We start from the raw sequence: 23000 nt of genomic DNA, 5'->3' as shown, positions 1-23000 counted from the left end.
CACCAACTGCATGACCACTTTCCAAGTAAGACATTTTAACTCTACCTTCTGCAAAGGTTCAAACCAATGAGATTGAAGGAATTGCAACACCACGTTAAGATCCCACGGTGCCACAGGGTGCACAAAGGGAGGTTGGATGTGCAACACGCCTTTCACAAAGGTCTGAACTTCTGGAAGAGAGGCCAATTGTTTTTGGAAGAAAACCGTTAAAGCTGAAATTTGAACTTTCATTGAGCCCACTTTAGGCCTGCATACACACCGGCTTGTAGAAAATGGAGAAAACGTCCTAACTGAAATTGTTCCGTAGGAGCCTTCCTGGATTCACACCAAGACACATATTTTCTCCAAATATGGTGGTAATGTTTGATCGTTACTTCCTTCCTGGCCTGAATAAGAGTGGGGATAACTTCCTCGGGAATACCCTTCCGGGTTAGGATCCGGCGTTCAACCTCCAAGCCGTCAAACGAAGTCGCGGTAAGTCTTGGAACACGCACGGCCCCTGCTGTAACAGATCCTCCCTCAGAGGAAGAGGCCAGAGATCTCCTACGAGTAATTCCAGAAGATCCGGATACCAAACCTTTCTTGGCCAGTCTCGAACAATGAGGATCGCTTGAACCTTTGTTCTTCTTATGATCTTTATCACTTTTGGAATGAGTGGAAGCAGAGGAAACACGTACACCGACTGAAACACCCACAGTGTCACTAGGACATCCACTGCTATTGCTTGAGGGTCTCTTGACCTGGAACAATATCCTGAGGTTTCTTGTTGAGGCGAGACGCCATCATGTCTATTTGAGGAATTCCCCAAAGACTTGTCACTTCTGCAAAGACCTCTTGATGAAGACCCCACTCTCCTGGATGGAGATTGTGTCTGCTGAGGAAGTCTGCTTCCCAGTTATCCACTCCTGAAATAAAGATTGCTGACAGAGCGCTTGTATGCCTTTCCGCCCAACAGAGCACCTTTGTGGCCTCTGCTATTGCCGCTCTGCTCTTTGTTTCACCCTGGCAGTTTATGTACGCTACTGCTGTTATTTTGTCCGACTGAATCAAAACGGGCCGATTGCGAAGATGTTCCTCTTGCAGAAGGCCGTTGTGAATGGCCCTTAACTCCAGAACGTTTATGTGTAGACACATTTCCTGGCTTGACCATCTTCCCTGGAAGCTTTCCCCTTGCGTGACTGCTCCCCAGCCTCGGAGACTCGCATCCGTGGTCACTAAGATCCAGTCCTGGATCCCGAACCTGCATCCCTCTAGGAAGTGAGAACTGTGCAGCCACCACAGGAGTGAGATTCTGGTCTTGGAAGACAGGTTTATCCATCGGTGCATGTGCAGATGGGACCCGGACCACTTGTCCAACAGGTCCCACTGAAACACTCTGGCATGGAATCTGCCAAACTGAATGGCCTCGTAGGCCGCCACTATCTTTCCCAGCAGCCGAGTGCATTGATGGATGGACACTCTTGCTGGTTTCAGCAATTGTTTGACCAGACATTGAAGTTCCAGAGCCTTTTCCACTGGAAGAAAGACTCTCTGTAATTCTGTGTCCAGAATAATTCCCAAAAACTACAGCCGTCTCGTCGGAACCAACTGTGATTTTGGCAAGTTTAGGAGCCAACCATGTTGCTACAGAATTGTCAGGGAGAGGATAATGTTCTGCATCAACTGGTCCCTGGATCTCGCCTTTATCAGGAGATCGTCCAAGTACGGGATAATCGTGACTCCTTGGTTGTGTAGGAGAAGCATCATTTTGGCCATTACTTTGGTCAAAACCCTCGGAGCCATGGACAGACCAAACGGCAACGTCTGAAATTGGTAATGACAATCCCGAACTGCAAACCTCAGGTAAGACTGATGTGGGGAATAAATGGGAACATGCAAGTAGGCATCCTTTAGGTCTACCGACACAATAAAATCCCCCTCCTCCAGACTGGAGATCACTGCCCGGAGAGATTCCATCTTGAATTTGAATTTTTTTAGGTAGAAATTTAGGGATTTGAGGTTCACGGTTGGTCTGACTGAGCCGTCTGGCTTCGGGACCACAAACAGGCTTGAACAAAAGTCTTTTTTGTATTGCGGCGCATACCACCTCCCTGTCTGGAAGAGAAGCTGGTAAGGCTGATTTTAAAAATCGGTGAGGGGAGACGTCTTGAAACTCCAGTTTGTACCCTTAGGACACTATTTCTAAAACCCATGGGTCCAGGGCCGAACGAGCCCAGAACTGACTGAAGAGCCTGAGACATGACCCCACCGGTGCGGACTCCCGCAGAGGAGTCCCAGCGTGATGCGGTGGACTTGGCAGAAGCCGGGAGGACTTCTGCTCCTGGGAACCGGCCACGGCCGGTGATCGTTTACCTTTTCCCTTTCCTCTCATAGCAAGGAAGGAAGACGCTCGGACCATTCTGTATTTATTGGGCCGAAAGGACTGCATCTGATAGTGGTGTGCTTTCTTTTGTGGTGCAGGCACATAAGGTAAAAATGATGATTTACCCGCGGTAGCCGTAGATACCAAATCAGCGAAGCCGTCACCAAACAACACACCACCATTATATGGTGGAGACTCCATAGCTTTCTTAGAGTCAGCATCAGCATTCCATTGATAAATCCACAATGTTCTCCTAGCTGAGACTGCCATGGCATTGGCTCGTGATCCCAAGAGGCCAATATCTCTCGCAGCTTCTTTTAGGTAGACTGCAGCGTCCCTGATATGACCTAGTCCTAGTGTCAAAAGAATGCTATTCCTATCTAGGGTATCCAATTCAGACGACAGGTTATCTGCCCATTTTTTGAAAGCACTACTCACCCACGCAGAAGCAATGGCTGGTCTGAGTAGCGTACCCGTGGTGACATAAATGGATTTCAATGTATTTTCCTGCCTACGATCCGCGGGATCCTTTACGGCTGCCGTGTCAGGGGACGGGAGAGCCACCTTTTTGGACAGCCGTGACAGAGCTTTGTCCACAATGGGGGGTGACTCCCATTTTTCCCTATCCCCAGAGGGAAACGGATATGCCATTACAATCCTTTTGGGAATCTGAAACTTTTTGTCAGGACTTTCCCAAACCTTTTCACAAAGCGTGTTCAGTTCATGAGAGGGAGGAAACGTTACCACAGGTTTCTTTCCTTTATACATACAGACCCTAGTATCAGGAACAGCAGGGTCCTCAGTGATATGTAACACGTCTTTTATTGCCACAATCATGTACTGAATGCTCTTTGCCAGTTTTAGATCTAATCTGGCATCACTATAGTCGACACTTGAGTCAGTGTCCGTGTCGGTATCCGTGTTTGTCAGCTGGGCAAATGAACGTTTTTGTGACCCCGAGGGCGTCTGGACTTGAAACAACACATCCTCTATGGATTTCTTCCAAGCCTGGTTCTGGGACTCAGATTTATCCAATCTTTTATTTATCATTTAAAGCACTCAAAACATTCACTCCATCAGGTGTCGGCGGTGCCAACAGGGTCACTCCCACAGCCATTTGTGTCCCTAACATAGTCTCCTCCTGGGAAGAGCACTCCGCCTCAGACATGCCGACACACGTGCACCCACCACACGCAGATACACTGGGCCTATAGGGGACAGACCCACAGTAAAGCCTGTCAGAGAGACACAGAGGGAGATATTGCTAGCTCACATCCCAGCGCCCAAACCGGTCTGAAAATACTACAGAAAATGTCCCAGACCTGCAGCGCTTTTATAAATTACATACAATGCACCAAAATCACTGTGCCCGAACCCCCCCCCCCCCCATTTTGCACCCTGTTACTTGTACAGCATTGTGAGGAAGGACCAGCGTCTCTGCAGCCTGTGTAGAGAAAATGGCGCCGGGCTGGGTGCTGTGAGGGCTAAGCTCCGCCCCCGTAATGGCGCGCTTCAGACCTGCTCTTTTTAAACTTTTTTATACTGGCGGGGGTCCGGACAGTGCCCTGGCACTATGTCCGCTCTTGCCAGTCAGTTATTTTGAGGTTAAAATGCTGCCCAGGGCGCCCCCCCCCCCCCCCTGCACCCTGTAGTGCCTCTGAGTGTGGGAGCATGGCGCGCAGCGTGGCCGCTGTGCTGTACCTCAAAGCCGTCACTGAAGTCTTCTGATCTTCTTCTACTCACCTGTCTTCTGACTTCTGGCTCTGCAAGGGGGGTGACGGCGGGCTCTGGGAACGAGCATCTAGGCGTACCTAGCGATCAGACCCTCAGGAGCTAATGGTGTCCTGTAGCCAAAGAAGCAGAGCCTTGAAACTTACAGAAGTCAGTCTGACTTCTCTCCCGTAAGTCCCACGAAGCAGGGAGACTGTTGCCAGCAGCCTCCCTGAAAATAAAAAAACCTAACATAAAGTGTTTTCAGAGAAACTCAGTAGAGCTCCTCAGTGTGCATCCAGTCTCACTGGGCACATAATCTAACTGGAGTCTGGAGGAGGGGCATAGAGGGAGGAGCCAGTTCACACCGCTTTTAAAGTCTTAAAGTGCCCATGTTTCCTGTGGATACCGTCTATACCCCATGGTTCTTGTTGTGACCCCAGCATCCTCTAGGACGTATGAGAAAATAATACAATGGCATTTGCATAGTGTTAGATTAAACTGAGGTGAAACAGTATAATATCAGTGTATAAAACACACAGCTGCTCTAAAGATCATATAGTGACAGTCACTTTGGTATATTGGGGAGACCCTAAATCCCACCTACCTGATCCTCCTGTGGGGTCCAGTGATTCTCCTCTGTACAATCCTGGGAATACAGAGGACGGGGACATCTCTCTGGGGTATCTCTGTTACTGAGCCCATCTGTAGGAGACACACAGTGACTGAGTACAGTGTATATATGTGATTATCAGATGATGTGTGTATATAGGGGGTCCCCATACCTGCTCTCCCCTGTACAATACATGACAGTCTCCTCTTACCCAGTGATGTGAGGGGCCGGTGATTCTCCATCATCACGTCCTTGTACAGACCCCTGTGTTCCTCTATATACTCCCCCTCCTGCATGGAGACATAGACAGTGACATCCTGACACCTTATAGACACCCAACACACACAGTGATACAGTCATCACCCAGACACATCCCCTGGTGTTACTTTATAATGCCCCATTCCCAGCAGTCACCTCTCCAGTCATCACCCAGACACATTCCCTGGTGTTACTGTATAATGCCCCATTCCCAGCAGTCACCTCTCCAGTCATCACCCAGACACATTCCCTGGTGTTACTGTATAATGTCCCATTCCCAGCAGTCACCTCTCCAGTCATCACCCAGACACGTCCCCTGGTGTTACTGTATAATGTCCCATTCCCAGAAGTCACCTCTCCAGTCATCACCCAGACACATCCCCTGGTGTTACTGTATAATGTCCCATTCCCAGCAGCCACCTCTCCAGTCATCACCTAGACACAGCCCCTGGTGTTACTGTATAATGTCCCATTCCCAGCAGCCACCTCTCCAGTCATCACCCAGACACGTCCCCTGGTGTTACTGTATAATGTCCCATTCCCAGCAGTCACCTCTCCAGTCATCACCCAGACACATCCCCTGGTGTTACTGTATAATGTCCCATTCCCAGCAGTCACCTCTCCAGTCATCACCCAGACACATCCCCTGGTGTTACTGTATAATGTCCCATTCCCAGCAGTCACATCTCCAGTCATCACCCAGACACGTCCCCTGGTGTTACTGTATAATGCCCCATTCCCAGCAGTCACCTCTCCAGCCATCACACAGACACATCCCCTGGTGTTACTGTCTAATGTCCCATTCCCAGCAGTCACCTCTCCAGTCATCACCCAGACACATCCCCTGGTGTTACTGTATAATGCCCCATTCCCAGCAGTCACCTCTCCAGTCATCACCCAGACAAGTCCCCGGGTGTTACTGTATAATGTCCCATTCCCAGCAGTCACCTATCCAGTCATCACCCAGACACGTCCCCCGATGTTACTGCATAATGCCCCATTCCCAGCAGTCACCTCTCCAGTCATCACCCAGACACATCCCCTGGTGTTACTGTATAATGTCCTATTCCCAGCAGTCACCTCTCCAGTCATCACCCAGACAAGTCCCCGGGTGTTACTGTATAATGTCCCATTCCCAGCAGTCACCTATCCAGTCATCACCCAGACACGTCCCCCGATGTTACTGCATAATGCTCCATTCCCAGCAGTCACCTCTCCAGTCATCACCCAGACACATCCCCTGGCGTTACTGTATAATGTACCATTCCCAGCAGTCACCTCTCCAGTCATCACCCAGACACATCCCCTGGCGTTACTGTATAATGTACCATTCCCAGCAGCCACCTCTCCAGTCATCACCCAGACACATTCCCTGGTGTTACTGTATAATGCCCCATTCCCAGCAGTCACCTCTCCAGTCATCACCCAGACACATCCCCCGTGTTACTGTATAATGTCCCACTCCCAGCAGTCACCTCTGCAGTCATCACCCGGACACAACCCCTTGTGTTACTATATTGCCCCATTCCCAGCAGTCACCTCTCCAGTCATCACCCAGACACATGCCCTGGTGTTACTGTATAATGCCCCATTCCCAGCAGTCACCTCTCCAGTCATCACCCAGACACATCCCCTGGTGTTACTGTATAATGTCCCATTCCCAGCAGTCACCTCTCCAGTCATCACCCAGACACATCCCCTGGTGTTACTGTATAATGTCCCATTCCCAGCAGTCACCTCTCCAGTCATCACCCAGACACATCCCCTGGTGTTACTGTATAATGTCCCATTCCCAGCAGTCACCTCTCCAGTCATCACCAAGACACATCCCCTGGTGTTACTGTATAATGTCCCATTCCCAGCAGTCACCTCTCCAGTCATCACCAAGACACATCCCCTGGTGTTACTGTATAATGTCCCATTCCCAGCAGTCACCTCTCCAGTCATCACCCAGACACTTTCCCTGGTATTACTGTATAATGCCCCATTCCCAGCAGTCACCTCTCCAGTCATCACCCAGACACATCCCCTGGTGTTACTGTATAATGTCCCATTCCCAGCAGTCACCTCTCCAGTCATCACCAAGACACATCCCCTGGTGTTACTGTATAATGTCCCATTCCCAGCAGTCACCTCTCCAGTCGTCACCCAGACACATCCCCTGGTGTTACTGTATAATGTCCCATTCCCAGCAGTCACCTCTCCAGTCATCACCCAGACACGTCCCCTGGTGTAACTGTATAATGTCCCATTCCCGGCAGTCACCTCTGCTTGCGTGGCATTAAGAAGTGTGTTATCAGAACAGTTAAATAAACAATTGAACAAACATTGAGCAACATTAAGAAAAGGTAACTTACTTAAACCACTTAACCCAAAATGATCTCACAAACGACCACAGCATGTTCATCAAACTACTGTTTCTTATTTCAATTCATGGAATTCTCACCAAAATTAACACATTCTACACTCACCCTCTGTACACATTACAGCTTCTATTCTCCACTCCCCTCTTCTAAACACTCATGAGCTTTATACTTACTTCTCTGCAAGTACTTTAACAACCACAATTGGCCACCAGAATTAACACTCGCAAACATCCACCAATATTTATCTCACTCTTCTGCTTTTATTAGCTGGTGCCATATCACCAAATCCAGGCCCCAGCCACCTGTCTCTCTCACACTCAGCTATTTCAAAACAACATACAAATCCATCTAACCTCATAAATATCACCTGTCTCCCATCCCCCTACAAGTTACTAAAATGTGGCTTATGGAACGCACGCTCTGTTTGTAACAAATTATCATCCAAACATGATCTCTTCATATCTCACAACTTTAATCTGCTGGCTATAACAGAAACCTGGCTCACACAATCAGACACGGCCTCCCCTGCAGCACTGTCACACAGTGGTTTCCACTTCACACACTCCCCCAGGCCTGGTAATAGTAAAGGTGGTGGGGTTGGAATCTTACTGTCCCAATTTTCCACATACACTTTTCTACCTCAGGTTCCATCACTCGCATTCACATCATTTGAAGTTCACTCTATCAGGATTCCCCCCTCCCCCTTCTCCCTGCGTGTTGAAGCTATCTATTGCCCTCCTGGGCAACTCGAGCAACAATTTCTAGAAGATTTTTCTGCCTGGCTCCCTCACTTCCTCCAAACTCCTCTCTCTAACCTCCTCTCTTGGCCTCACCCAATGGTCTGACATCGCTACACACCAGAAGGGCCACTGCCTTGATCTTGTATTCACCGGGCTCTGCTCAGTTTCTGAATTCATTAACCCTCCTTTCCCTCTCTCTGATCACAACCTGATCACCTTCACAATCTCTTCTATTACTCTAAATTCTATGACACTAAAACCTAGCAAGCCTCCTCTAACACGCAGAAATACTAACAATATACATTTTCAACAACTTTCCACTTCTCTGCAACAACTTCTCTCATCAATCTCTACATTTACCACATCTGACACTGCTGTATCCCACCTGCACAAGACCCCAGAGAGAGTGCCCTTGATGAAGTGGCTCCACCTACCCATCACACTCCACGTAGGCTTAGATGTCAACCGTGGCACTCTAAATCAACAAGACACCTACAAAAACTGTCATGTAAAGTAGAATGTCAGTGGCGAAAATCTCAGAATCCAAGTGACTTCCTCATATATAAGACCACCTACCACTCATATCATCAGGCTCTGGTCACTGCCAAAGAAACATACTTCTAATCTCTCATCTCTTCTCATGCCACCAACCCCAAGTGACTTTCTAATACATATAAATCACTTTTTTACCCTCCCTCACCTCCCCCACTAGCTACTATCAGTGCACAAGAACTTGCCTCCTACTTCAAGGATAAGAGTGATAAAATCTGAGATGAAATGGTATGCTCTTCCTCAGCCAGTGACCTGCTCAATTCCCTACCTGAACCCTCTGGCACTTTCTCTTCATTTGATCCTACAAGTGAAGATGAAGTATCAACACTCTTTTCATCCTCCTACTCCACTACCTCTCCTCTTGATCCTATACCCTCACAAGTCAGTAAAACTTTGTCTCCTGTGCTTATCCCAACCTTAACTAAAATCTGTAATCTCTCTCTCTCTACTGGTATATTTCCCTCTCTGTTTAAGCATGCAGTGATTACTCCCATTCTAAAAAAACACAACTCTGACCCAAACACACTCTCTAACTACCGTCCCATTTCTCAGCTACCAGGTCCCTCCAAGCTACTTGAGAGACTTGCCTACACTTGCCTCACACACATTCTTAACTCCCACAACTTATTGGACCCACTTCAGTTAGGCTTTCATGCCCAACACTCCACAGAGACGGCACTGACCAAAGTAGTGAATGATCTAGTCACTGCTAGATCTAAAGCCCACTACACACTACTCATTCTTCTAGATCTCTCTGCTGCTTATGACTCTGTTGACCACTCTCTTCTCATACAAATACTACAATCTCTAGGTCTTCAGGACACAGCCCTCTCCTGGTTCTCATCCTACCTATCTAATCGCTCTTTCAGTGTTCACTTCTCTGATTCTATCTCTTCTTCTCTACCTCTATCAGTTGGAGTAACGCAAGGCTCAGTCTTGGGTCCTCTGCTGTTCTCAGTCTGTACCTCATCTCATCGCTGGGTGATCATATCATACAACCCATTAAGAACCTAGCAAGCTGGTGGACCATTATGCAACAGGTAGCATCTATCCTTGTGTACTAATGCCTATTTCCCCATAGATTGTAAGCATGCGAGCAGGGCCTTCCTACCTCTATGTCTGTCTGTTTTTACACAGTTTTGTTCTATTACTGCTGTTCTAATTGTAAAACGCAACGGAATATGCTGCGCTATATAAGAAACTGCTAATAAATAATAAATACAACACAGGCCGCTCCCCCTGTATACTATGACAGCACAGAAAGCTACCCCTGTATATTATGACAACACATGCCGCTCCCCCTGTATACTATGACAGCACAGGATACTACCCCTGTATATTATGACAACACAGGCCGCTCCCTCTGTATATTATGACAACACAGGCCGCTCCTCTGTATACTATGACAGCACAGGATACTACCCCTGTATATTATAGCAACACAGGCAGCTCCCTTTGTATACTATGACAGCACAGGATGCTACCCCTGTATATTATGACAACACAGGCCACTCCTTCTGTATAGAAAGCCAATAAATGCTGCTCACCCTATATAATAATAGTAGCAAGACACCACAGGCTGCTCCCCCTGTATACTATGACAGCACAGGCCACTCCCCCTGTATACAATGACGGCACAGGATGCTACAACTGTATACTATGACAATACAGGCTGCTCCTCCTGTATACTATGACAGCACAGGATGCTACCCCTGTATATTATGAAAACACAGGCCTCTCCCCCTTTATACTATGACAGCACAGGCCACTCCCCCTGTATACAATGACGGCACAGGATGCTACAACTGTATACTATGACAATACAGGCTGCTTCTCCTGTATACTATAACAGCACAGGATGCTACCCCTGTATACTATGACAGCACAGGCCACTCCTTCTGTATAGAAAGCAAATACATGCTGCTCACCCTATATAATAATAGTAGCAAGACACCACAGGCTGCTCCCCCTGTATACTATGACAGCACAGGCCGCTCCCCATGTATACAATGACGGCACAGGATGCTACCCCTGTATACTATGACAATACAGGCCGCTCCTTCTGTATAGAAAGCCAATACATGCTGCTCACCCTATATAATAATAGTAACAAGACACCACAGGCCCCACCGCCTGTCTATTATGACAACACAGGTCGCTCCTCCTGTATACTATGAAAGTACAGGACGCTGCCCCTGTATATAAAGTCACTACCCCTATATACAATGACGGCACAGGATGCTACCCCTGTATATTATGACAACACAGGCCGCTCCACCTGTATACTATGACAGCAGATGATGCTACCCTTGTATATTATGTAAACACAGGCCACTCCCCCTGTATACTATAACAGCATATGATGCTACCCCTGTATATTATGAAAACACAGGCCGCTCCACCTGTATACTATGACAGCATATGATGCTACCCCTGTATATTATGTTAATACAGGCCGCTCCCCCTGTATACTATAACAGCATATGATGCTACCCCTGTATATTATGAAAACACAGGCCGCACCCCCTGTAGACTATGACAACACAGGCTGCTAACCTTGTATATTTTAGCAACACAGGCCGCTCCCCCTGTATACTATGACAGCACAGGATGCTACCCCTGTATACAATGACAGCACAGGCCACTCCTTCTGTATAGAAAGCCAATACATGCTGCTCACCCAATATAATAACAGTAACAAGACACCACAGGCTGCTCCCCCTGTATACTATGACAGCACAGGCCGCTCCCCCTGTATACGACGGCACAGGATGCTACCCCTGTATATTATGACTATACAGGCCGCTCCTCCTGTATACTATGACAGCACAGGATGACAACACAGGCCGCTCCTCCTGTATACTATGACAGCACAGGATGCTACCCCTGTATATTATGACAATACAGGCCGCTCCCCCTGTATACTATGACAGTACAGGATGCTATCCCTGTATGTTATGACAACACAGGCCACTCCCCCTGTATACTAGGACAGCACAGGATGCTAATATAGAAAGCCAATACATGCCGCTCACCCTATATAATAATAATAAGACACCACAGACCCCTCCACCTGTATATTATGACAACACAGGTCGCTCCACCTGTATACTATGACAGTACAGGCCGCTACCCCTGTATATTATGACAACACATGCTGCTCCCCTGAATATTAATACAGCTCCCCTGAATATTAATACAACACAGGCCGCTCCCCCTGTATAGTACAATGCCAAAGGACACAACACCTGTAATGTTCCATTTATGGAAATACAGTAACGGACGGGTCAGTGCCACCTGTATTACGGTAACGGCGGGGTCTGCGCCACCTGTATTACGGTAATGGCAGGGTCTGCTCCACCCGTATTACGGCAACGGTGTGGTCTGCGCCATCTGTATTACGATAGCGGCGGGGTCTGCGTCACCTGTATTACGGTAACGGCGGGCTCTGCGCCACCTGTATTACGGTAACGGCGGGCTCTGCGCCACCTGTATTACGGTAACGGCGGGATTTGCGCCACCTGTATTACGGTAAAGCTGGGGTCTGCGCCACCTGTGTTACGGTAACGCCGGGGTCTTTAACTCCAGGGTCTGCGCCGCTTGTATTACGATAATGTCGGGGTCTGCGCCACCTATATTACGGTAACGGCGGGGTCTGCGCCGCCTGTATTACGGTAACGGCGGGGTCTGCGCCACCTGTATTATGGTAATGCCGGGGTCTTTAACTCCAGGGTCTGCCCCACCTGTATTACGGTAACGGCGGGGTCTGCGCCACTGTATTACGGTAACGGCGGGGTCTGCGCCACCTGTATTACGGCAACGGTGTGGTCTGCGCCATCTGTATTACGATAGCGGCGGGGTCTGCGCCACCTGTATTACGGTAACGGCGGGATCTGTGCCATCTGTATTACGGTAACGGCAGGGACTGCGCCACCTGTATTACGGTAATGGTGGGGTCTGCGCCACCTGTATTACGGTAACGGCGGGCTCTGCGCCACCTGTATTACGGTAACGGCGGGATTTGCGCCACCTGTATTACGGTAAAGCTGGGGTCTGCGCCACCTGTGTTACGGTAACGCTGGGGTCTTTAACTCCAGAGTCTGCGCCGCTTGTATTACGATGTCGGGGTCTGCGCCACCTATATTACGGTAACGGCGGGGTCTGCGCCGCCTGTATTACGGTAACGGCGGGGTCTGCGCCACTGTATTACGGTAACGACGGGGTCTGCGCCACCTGTATTACGGTAACGGCGGGGTCTGCGCCACCTTTATTACGGTAACGCTGGGGGTCTGCGCCACCTGTATTACGGTAATGGCGGGATCTGCACCCCCTGTATTACGGTAACGGCGGGGTCTGCGCCACCTGTGTTACGGTAACGGCGGGGTCTGCGCCTCCTGTATTACGGTAACGGCGGGGTCTGCGCCCCCTGTATTACAGTAATAGGACACTAGAGTGTCAGCCACCTATACAGGGATAATGCAGCACCAGAGGCTGCTCCAGCTGCACTATAACAAGGCACCAGAGGCTGCTCCCCCTGTAGTACAGAACCTGACACCAGAGCTGCTCAGCCTATAGAATAATAATAATAATATCATTACCTGCTGCCAGACACAGCAATGGCCGCTCTCTGCTCCTGCTGCCTTGTGGGAATGATAGAAGGAAGGCGGAGCTCAGACCAGGGGAAAATGGCCGCCGCTCCTGACGTCACTACACGGCCAGGGAACCTATTGCTGCAGCCGGACTGGTCTACAAGAAAATGGCCGCCGGCCTCCTGCACTGAGGACTTTTATGGTTTTAGTATTTACTGGGGGAGGAGCTGCGGGCGGGGTGTAGGAGGGGAGGGGCCAGTAACAAGGAAGCTGCCTTTGCCAATCATGCCCTACTTCCTGCCTGTGCGGTCCACCTTACTTCCGGAAAATGCGTTCCACATGCAGGAAGTGAGTTTTCATCGACTGCTGCAGCCTCCCAGTGTCCGTGGAGATCAGGTAATGGCGTCTTACTACACAGGGGGAGCAGCCTGTGGTGTCCTGTTATTATTATTATTGTTATTATACAGGAGGAGCAGCCTTTGGTGTCCTGTTATTGTTATTATTATTATACAGGGGGAGCAGCCTGTGGTGTCCTGTTATTATAATTTTTTACAGAGGGAGCGGCCTGTGGTGTCCTGTTTTTATTATTATACAGTGGGAGCGGCATTTGGTGTCCTGTTATTATTATACAGGGGGAGCGACTTGTAGTGTCCTATTATATTTTTTCTGGGGGAACAGCCTATGGTGTGATTTTATTATTAATATAAAGGGAGAGCAGAATGGGGTGTGCTGTTGTTATTAGTGTTATACAGAGTGAGCAGGTTTTTGTGTACAGTTATTATTATACAGGGACAGCAGCTTGTGCTGTCCTGGTATTATTATTATACATTGGGAGTGATGGTGATGTCCTACAATACAGGAGGAATGGTCTGAGGTGTCCTGCTTTTAAATACATCTGTTATTATCTTTATACTGGGGTGCAGCCTTTAGTGTCGTTATTATTATTACTACAGGTTGAGTTTCCCATATCCAAATATTCAGAAATACAGACTTTTTTGAGTGAGAGTGAGATAGTGAAACCTTTGTTTTTTGATGGCTCAATGTACACAAACTTTGTTCAATGCACAAAGTTATAAAAAAATATTGGCTAAAATTACCTTCCGGTTGTGTGTATAAGGTGTATATGTAACATAAATGCATTCTGTGCTTAGACTTGGGTCCCATCACCATGATATCTCATTATAGTATGCAATTATTCCAAAATACGGAATAATCCGATGTCCAAAATACCTCTGGTCCCAAGCATTTTGGATAAGGGATACTGTGGGGATTGAAAATATTGCTCAAAATCTAGGATGTATTAGAGCAGAGACCGTAATATCCCTGGCATGTGTAACAGATGATAATTGGAGCAGTATGAAGAGAATGTATATCACACTCCTGGGAGTGTCACTATGACATCACTTATATCTACAGTAATAATACAGGGACATGACTGGGGAGGTGAGGGGATCTGGGAGTATCACAGTGACGTCACTTAATCTATAGTAATAATACAGGGACATGACTGGGGAGGTGAGGGCATCTGGGAATATCACAGTGACATCACATATCTATAATAATACAGGGACATGACTGGGGAGGTGAGGGAATCTAGGAGCATCATAGTGACATCACTTATCTCTATAGTAATAATACAGATGCATGACTGGGGAGGTGAGGGGATCTGAAAGCGTCACATTTACATCACTTATATCTATAGTAATAATACAGGTATATGACTGGGAAGGTGATGGGATCTGGGACCATCACAGTGACATCACTTATAGCTAAAGCTATAGTTATAGTACAGGTACATGACTGGGGAGGTGAAGGGATCTGGGAGTGTTACTATGACATCACTTATATCTATAGTTATAATACAGAGCTATCACTGGGGAGGTGAGGGGATCTGTGAGAATCACAGTGACATCACTTATATCTCTAGTAATAATACAGGGACGTGACTGGGGAAGTGAGGGGATCTGGGAGTATTTGCAGCGATATTGATGTCTCCCCCATTTCGCAGGGTTACACAGTAATGAAGAAGATCTCTGGTGAGTGTGAGATACCCAGCAGCCATCATCGTGTGTCAGGCGGACTAAGCAGGACCCACAGCCCCATCACAGATCCTGGAACTCACCAACAAGATCATTCAGCTGCTGACAGGAGAGGTGGCTGCTGGGAATGGGACATTATACAGTAACACCAGGGGACGTGTCTGGGTGATGACTGGAGAGGTGACTGCTGGGAATGGGGCATTATACAGTAACACCAGGGGATGTGTCTGGGTGATGACTGGAGAGGTGACTGCTGGGAATGGGACATTATACAGTAACACCGGGGGAAGTGTCTGGGTGATGACTGGAGAGGTGACTGCTGGGAATGGGACATTATACAGTAACACCAGGGGATGTGTCTGGGTGATGACTGGAGAGGTGACTGCTGGGAATGGGACATTATACAGTAACACCAGGGGACGTGTCTGGGTGATGACTGGAGAGGTGACTGCTGGGAATGGGGCATTATACAGTAACACCAGGGGATGTGTCTGGGTGATGACTGGAGAGGTGACTGCTCGGAATGGGGCATTATACAGTAACACAAGGGGATGTGTCTGGGTGATGACTGGAGAGGTGACTGCTGGGAATGGGACATTATACAGTAACACCAGGGGATGTGTCTGGGTGATGACTAGAGAGGTGACTGCTGGGAATGGGGCATTATACAGTAACACCAGGGGAGGTGTCTGGGTGATGACTGGAGAGGTGACTGCTGGGAATGGGACATTATACAGTAACACCGGGGGAAGTGTCTGGGTGATGACTGGAGAGGTGACTGCTGGGATGGGACATTATACAGTATCACCAGGGGAAGTGTCTGGGTGATGACTGGAGAGGTGACTGCTGGGAATGGGACATTATACAGTAACACCAGGGGACGTGTCTGGGCGATGACTGGAGATGTGACTACTGGGTATTGGACATTATACAGTAACACTAGGGGATGTGTCTGGGTGATGACTGGAGAGGTGACTGCTGTGAATGGGACATTATACAGTAACACCAGGGGACGTGTCTGGGGGATGACTGGAGAGGTGACTGCTGGGAATGGGACATTATACAGTAACACCGGGGGAAGTGTCTGGGTGATGACTGGAGAGGTGACTGCTGGGAATGGGACATTATACAGTATCACCAGGGGAAGTGTCTGGGTGATGACTGGAGAGGTGACTGCTGGGAATGGGACATTATACAGTAACACCAGGGGACGTGTCTGGGCGATGACTGGAGATGTGACTACTGGGTATTGGACATTATACAGTAACACTAGGGGATGTGTCTGGGTGATGACTGGAGAGGTGACTGCTGTGAATGGGACATTATACAGTAACACCAGGGGACGTGTCTGGGGGATGACTGGAGAGGTGACTGCTGGGAATGGGGCATTATACAGTAACACCAGGGGACGTGTCTCGGTGGTGACTGTGGAGAGGTGACTGCTTGGAATGGGGCATTAAACAGTAACACCAGGGGATGTGTCTGGTGATAACTGGAGAGGTGACTGCTGGGAAAGGGAAATTATACAGTAACACCAGGGGACGTGTCTGGGTGATGATTGGAGAGGTGACTGCTGGGAATGGGACATTATACAGTAACACCAGGGGATGTGTCTGGGTGATGACTGGAGAGGTGACTGCTGGGAATGGGACATTATACAGTAACACCAGGGGATGTGTCTGGGTGATGACTAGAGAGGTGACTGCTGGGAATGGGGCATTATACAGTAACACCAGGGGAGGTGTCTGGGTGATGACTGGAGAGGTGACTGCTGGGAATGGGACATTATACAGTAACATCAGGGGATGTGTCTGGGTGATGACTGGAGAGGTGACTGCTGGGAATGGGGCATTATACAGTAACACCAGGGGAGGTGTCTGGGTGATGACTGGAGAGGTGACTGCTGGGAATGGGACATTATACAGTAACACCAGGGGATGTGTCTGGGTGATGACTAGAGAGGTGACTGCTGGGAATGGGGCATTATACAGTAACACCAGGGGAGGTGTCTGGGTGATGACTGGAGAGGTGACTGCTGGGAATGGGACATTATACAGTAACACCAGGGGATGTGTCTGGGTGATGACTGGAGAGGTGACTGCTGGGAATGGGGCATTATACAGTAACACCAGGGGACGTGTCTGGGTGATGACTGGAGAGGTGACTGCTGGGAATGGGACATTATACAGTAACACCGGGGGATGTGTCTGGGTGATGACTGGAGAGGTGACTGCTGGGAATGGGACATTATACAGTAACACCAGGGGATGTGTCTGGGTGATGACTGTATCACTGTGTGTGTCAGGTTACTATAAGGTGTCAGGATGTCACTGTCTATGTCTCCATGCAGGAGGGGGAGTATATAGAGGAACACAGGGGTCTGTACATGGACGTGATGATGGAGAATCACCGGCCCCTCACATCACTGGGTAAGAGGAGACTGTCATGTATTGTACAGGGGAGAGCAGGTATGGGGGCCCCTATATACACACATCACCTGATAATCACATATATACACTGTACTCAGTCACTGTGTGTCTCCTACAGATGGGCCCAGTAACAGAGATACCCCAGAGAGATGTCCCCGTCCTCTGTATTCCCAGGATTGTACAGAGGAGAATCACAGGACCGCACAGGACGATCAGGTAGGTGGGATTTAGGGTCTCACCCATATACCAAAGTGACTGTCCCTCTGATCTGTAAAGAAGCTGTGTGTGTATTATGCACTGATGTTATACTTTCTCCTGCAGGGTCCACAGGTTATCCATCGTATAACTTTGGGACATGAGGTAACGACAGCTGATTGGCACCAACGATCAAAGCTTTTGGCCTTCTAGAATGCAATGGGCCTATATCCTATTCTATCTCCTATATCCCCGCCTCCTGGCTCAGGCAAATCAGTTTTTTGTTTGGTGCGGCAGGAGCCAGACCATGGTCAGAGGGCTTCTGTTTTTTTATTTTTAGAGTCTTACTCTTTTTTGAGTGATTCGCACCTTAGAAAGAGTCGCTCCAACAATACCCGCTGGGTCGCAAAAACGCTTACCCATGAGTACATTGCTGTTTCGGAGGGCGTCTGTGTAGGATGTACGAGCAAGTCCAGCAGACATTACCAGGCTGTGGCCGGAGCACAGGGAAAAGGTAAGGCATCGGTTCTGTTAAGCGGGAAACGCGAGACACAGCCGCACTGTTTTGGGAGGAGACTACCAAACAGTCTCTGATGCGGCTGCCACCCTGCGTGCACCAGCGCTAGGCCTCAGGTATTATAGGCTCCAGGAGTAGTATGAGGCCGGGATCCCTGGGGTTGATGTCAGCATTGGGGAGTAAGATGCTCTCCCGGTTCATGACCAGTTTCCTCCGAGTTTCCCACCATGAATTGATTTCCTGCTTCCGTCTGAGACGCTGTGTATCTAAAGGACCCAGTCGCAGCTTAGGCGGCTGTGTGACTTGTGCGTCGGTGTTCATTTGGGCGTCTGTTCACTGTAGGTCACTAATAGCGTCTAGATCCACTCAGCGTTCACTAACGTATTGATCGATCCTGGAAGCGGGGTGACGTCTCCCTGTATCCCACTCTCCTCAGTCAGGTGATACAGCTCTGAGTCTCTATCTACCTTTGAGTACGAATATTTGGATACTGTAAGTGATTGATGCATATGAGTCTGTAAACTATTGCTGCTGTTTCTTTCGCTGTGCGAGAATACGTTTAAAGTCCTATATAAGGTAATGCAGTAATGTTTCTCATATATACCTGAAATGTATCTGTTGTTGAATATGTGCTCATATTGCTTACTATACCAATGTATAACCTGTGACTGATTGCTTGTATGATTGCTGACTTTACTATAATTCTGTCAGTTTTCTGTGTATTTCAATCCTCAATGCTGGTGCAATGCAGGGAGGGATCGGATTGTATGTCACTTTAATAAGTTTTAAAGTGATTTCAGTCACAAATTGTGTAGATAACACTGTACAGGTGTGTGATTTGTTTATCATGTCTAAAAGAGGCAAGGGTGAGGAGAATACACTCTCCACAGCAGCACCAACACTAATTTCATGTTTGTCTTGTAAAGCTGTGTTAACCTCTCAGGATTTGGTTCAAAATGGATTATGTGCAAATTGTTTTAGCTCTCACCAAAGCTTCTTAAATAATCCAAGGCAGGCACAGGTTAAAATGGAACCCCCATGTGCTACGTTTGCACAGTCATTACCCAGTATAGCTGAGAAGATAATGCCATCTCCCATACCAGGGTTAGGTTATCCTATTAACCCTTACATGCAACATTCCACCTGGGGTTTATCATATCAGTACAGGTATTTGCAGCCTTTCAACAAAAACAGGCTGAAACGCTGATGGAAAGTAAATCACATAGACATGAAACAACATCTTCACAGTCTACACATGTTTCAGATGGGGATACTTCGGAGGATGAGAACTCATCGCACTCCGGGTCTGCATACAGAGATGAGGATAAAGGTCTCAGCTCAGTGTACAAACCTGAGCTAATTATTGCTATGAAGGCCTTTCTATCCTTAGAAGAAGCAGCAGAGCCTTTGTTAAAATTCAAGGCACCTGTGTTTAAACGTCCCAAAACAGGACCGAATTTCCTGGGTCAGAGCAGCTGATGGAAATTATGCAAGAGGCTTGGGTAACACCCAGTAAGAAGTTTAGAATTCCAAAGAAAAGGAATTCTCATTATCCTCTTCCAGGTGGGGACTGTTTAAAAAAGAGAGGTGGCTCTCAAAGTTGATACACGTCGTTCAACTGGTGCGAAAATCTACATGACCTCTGCCTTCAACATCATTAAATGATGTCATGGATAGGAAAATAGATGGGTTTTTTAAAAACCATTTTCTTCCTGTCTGAGGCAGTCATAAGACCAGCCATGGCTTCAGCCTGGATGGCAAAAGCCGTGGCGGCCTGGGCTGATGCATTGGAGGATGATCTCTCATTGGCATCTAGAGAGCAAAAATCCCATATTGCACATATTAAACAGGCAGCTATGTTTATGGAAGAAGCAGCCTTAGACATGGGTACTATTGTCTCTCAAGCATCAGCCTCAGCAGTAGCAGCTCGCAGAGCGGTCTGGCTACGTACATGGGAAGCTGTCTCAGAGTCCAAGGAGGTTCTAGAGTCTTTGCCTTTTACTGGAGATATTCTTTTTGGTAAAGAATTAAACATTATTTTGTAGTCAGAGGCAGACTCCAAGAAAGTGAAGTTTCCTTCCACACACAAATCCAAACCTAGGTTTCCAGCTTTTCTGCCCTTTTGGACTCAAGGAAAAGGAAAGGGTTATGGCAAACAGTCCCAATCTGACAAATCTGGGAAGACTGGGAGTGATAATTCCAGTTCCCCTGCACAACGAGGACAAGTTTTTTATTTCAACCTGTTTCTAGTTCAGAAACAGAAAATTGAGATTGACCATACTCAATCTCAAGATGCTGAACAAGTACATTTGGGTGCTTCGGTTTCATATGGAAACTTTACGTTCCATTATTTTGACCATGGAGCTGAAGGATTTATGGTATCTCTAGATATCCAGGATGATTACCTGCATGTTCCTATAGCACTGTCCTATCAGTGCTATCTCAGGTTTACCATCCTCCAGCAATATTTTCAGTTTCAGGCCCTGCCATTTGGACTGGACACAGCTCCCAGAGTATTCAGCAAAATTATGGTGGTAATGGCGGCTTATCTCCGTCGACAAGGGATAAGGAGTTTTCCATACCTCTACAACCTATTAATCCTGGCACAATCTGAGGAATTGCTTCAGTGTCATCTGCAACAGACGATAGCTTGTTTACAGAGACACGGTTGGCTCATAAATTGGGCAAAGTCGTCCCTGGTTCCGTCACAGCGGATGACTCACTTGGGGGCTGTGTTGGATTCAGGTCTTCAGAGAATAATTTTACCTCTGAACAAAATGTACAAAATTCAGTAAAGGATTCAGGAGCTACTACACAGTCAAAGGGTATCCACTCACGCAGCAATGCGTGTGATTGGTTTGATGGTGTTGACATTCGACATGGTGAAGTATGCTCAGTTCCATTTGAGGCCTCTACAACGTCTGATCCTTTCCAAATGGAATGGTTTTCATCAGACAATAAAAACTCAGACTATGGTCCTTCCTCTGGAATTAAGGAGGTCATTAGCGCGGTGGCTACAGACAACCCATCTGGACAAAGGGAGACCCTTTTGGATATCATATTGGGAAATTCTGACAACAGATGCCTGTCTTCAGGGTTGGGGAGCAGTGTCAGGAAGAAGTTGCTTCCAAGGGCAGTGGACCAAGAAAGACAGTTGCCTGACAATAAATATATTGGAACTTCGGGCCATTTGTATAGCACTCATTCAGGCAAAGGACATTCTTTAAGGGAAACCAGTTGAAATTCGCTCGGACAGTGCAACAATAGTAGCGTACCACAATCATCAAGGAGGAAGTCGTAGCCAAAAAGCAGTGAAGGATGTAAGCCGCACGTTAAGGTGGGCAGAACTTCATCATCCAGCCTTGTCTGCAGTGTTTTTTCCGGGAGTCCTAAATTGGGAAGCAGATTTTCTCAGTCGACACGCCATTCATGCAAACGAATGGGCCTTACACCCCGAGGTGTTCCAGATTCTGGTAGACAAGTGGATGTTACCGGAGATAGATCTCATGGCATCCCGTCAGAAGAATAAAGTTCACGCGTACGGGTCAAGAACAAAGGATCCCAGGACGACCTTTGTGGATGTCAGTGAAATGGGAATTTTGTCTGACCTATGTGTTTCCACCAATCGCCCTGTTACCTAGGGTGATGCGATAGGCAAAACAGGGAAAGGGCGCCATGATACTAATAGCTCCTGCTTGGCACAGAAGACATTGCTACACAGATCTGCAGAGGATGTCGATGGATGCTCCATTTCTACTTCCTCAACATCCAGATCTACTGTCTCAGGGTCCTTGCTATTACAAGCACCTGGATCAACTGTCTTTGACGGCGTGGCTCTTGAGACTTCCATTCTGAAAGCAAGAGGATTCTCACAACTGCTAATTCAAACAATGCTTAAAGCAAGGAAACCTTCCTCAGCTCATATTTATCAACGAATATGGCAAGTCTATATTCAATGGTGCAGTGACCGGAAATTTGACCCTAGGTCTTTCAGAGTTTCCAGAGTCCTAACATTCCTTTAGGCAGGAATGGATAAAGGTCTACGGGTGGCTTCCTTGAGAGTTCAGGTGTCAGCATTGTCTGTATGGTTCCAAAAGAAAATTGCTAACCTACAGGATGTTTGCACTTTCTTCCAGGAAACGCTTCACACCCAACCTCCCTGCAGTGCCTTGGGATATAAGTTTAGTCCTAAAGGACCTTCAAGTTGCTCCATTTGAACCACTAATGCAGGTGGTTTTTAAATTGTGGACAGCTAAAGCTCTCTTTCTACTGGCTATTGCTTCGGCTAGAAGAGTTTCAGATAAGGGCATTTTTATTCTGATTTTTCATCCAGATACAGCGGATCTTAGAACCAAATCTTGTTATCTTCCTAAGGTGGAGTCTAAATTCCACCTTTAATGAAGAAATTGTTGTCCCAGCCTTCCAAGGGCCGGACCTTTCTGCAAAAGATGCATTATTGGACATAGTGCTTGCCTTAAGGATCTACGTGGATCATATCAGTGCCATCAGAAAGACAGACACTCTCTTTGTTCTGTACGGATTTTACAAGAGAGGATGGCCTGCTGACAAGCAGACACTGGCGAGGTGGCTTCGGATGATGATTTCACAAGCATATATTCAAGCTGATCAC

General features: G+C 47.7%; 1 long non-coding RNA gene across 1 annotated transcript; it reads left to right on the top strand.

Moving 5' to 3' along the window:
• The first annotated feature begins 13442 nt into the window (after positions 1–13442).
• Positions 13443–17868, top strand: LOC135011683 (uncharacterized). Its single transcript, XR_010210734.1, has 4 exons — positions 13443–13586; positions 15199–15343; positions 17580–17658; positions 17777–17868. It is a non-coding gene; the product is annotated as an uncharacterized LOC135011683 (long non-coding RNA).
• Positions 17869–23000: the final 5132 nt, after the last annotated feature.

Source organism: Pseudophryne corroboree, unplaced genomic scaffold (assembly GCF_028390025.1).
Source record: "Pseudophryne corroboree isolate aPseCor3 unplaced genomic scaffold, aPseCor3.hap2 scaffold_2491, whole genome shotgun sequence".
Lineage (NCBI taxonomy): Eukaryota > Metazoa > Chordata > Amphibia > Anura > Myobatrachidae > Pseudophryne > Pseudophryne corroboree.
This window is presented reverse-complemented; position numbering and strand designations above follow the sequence as displayed.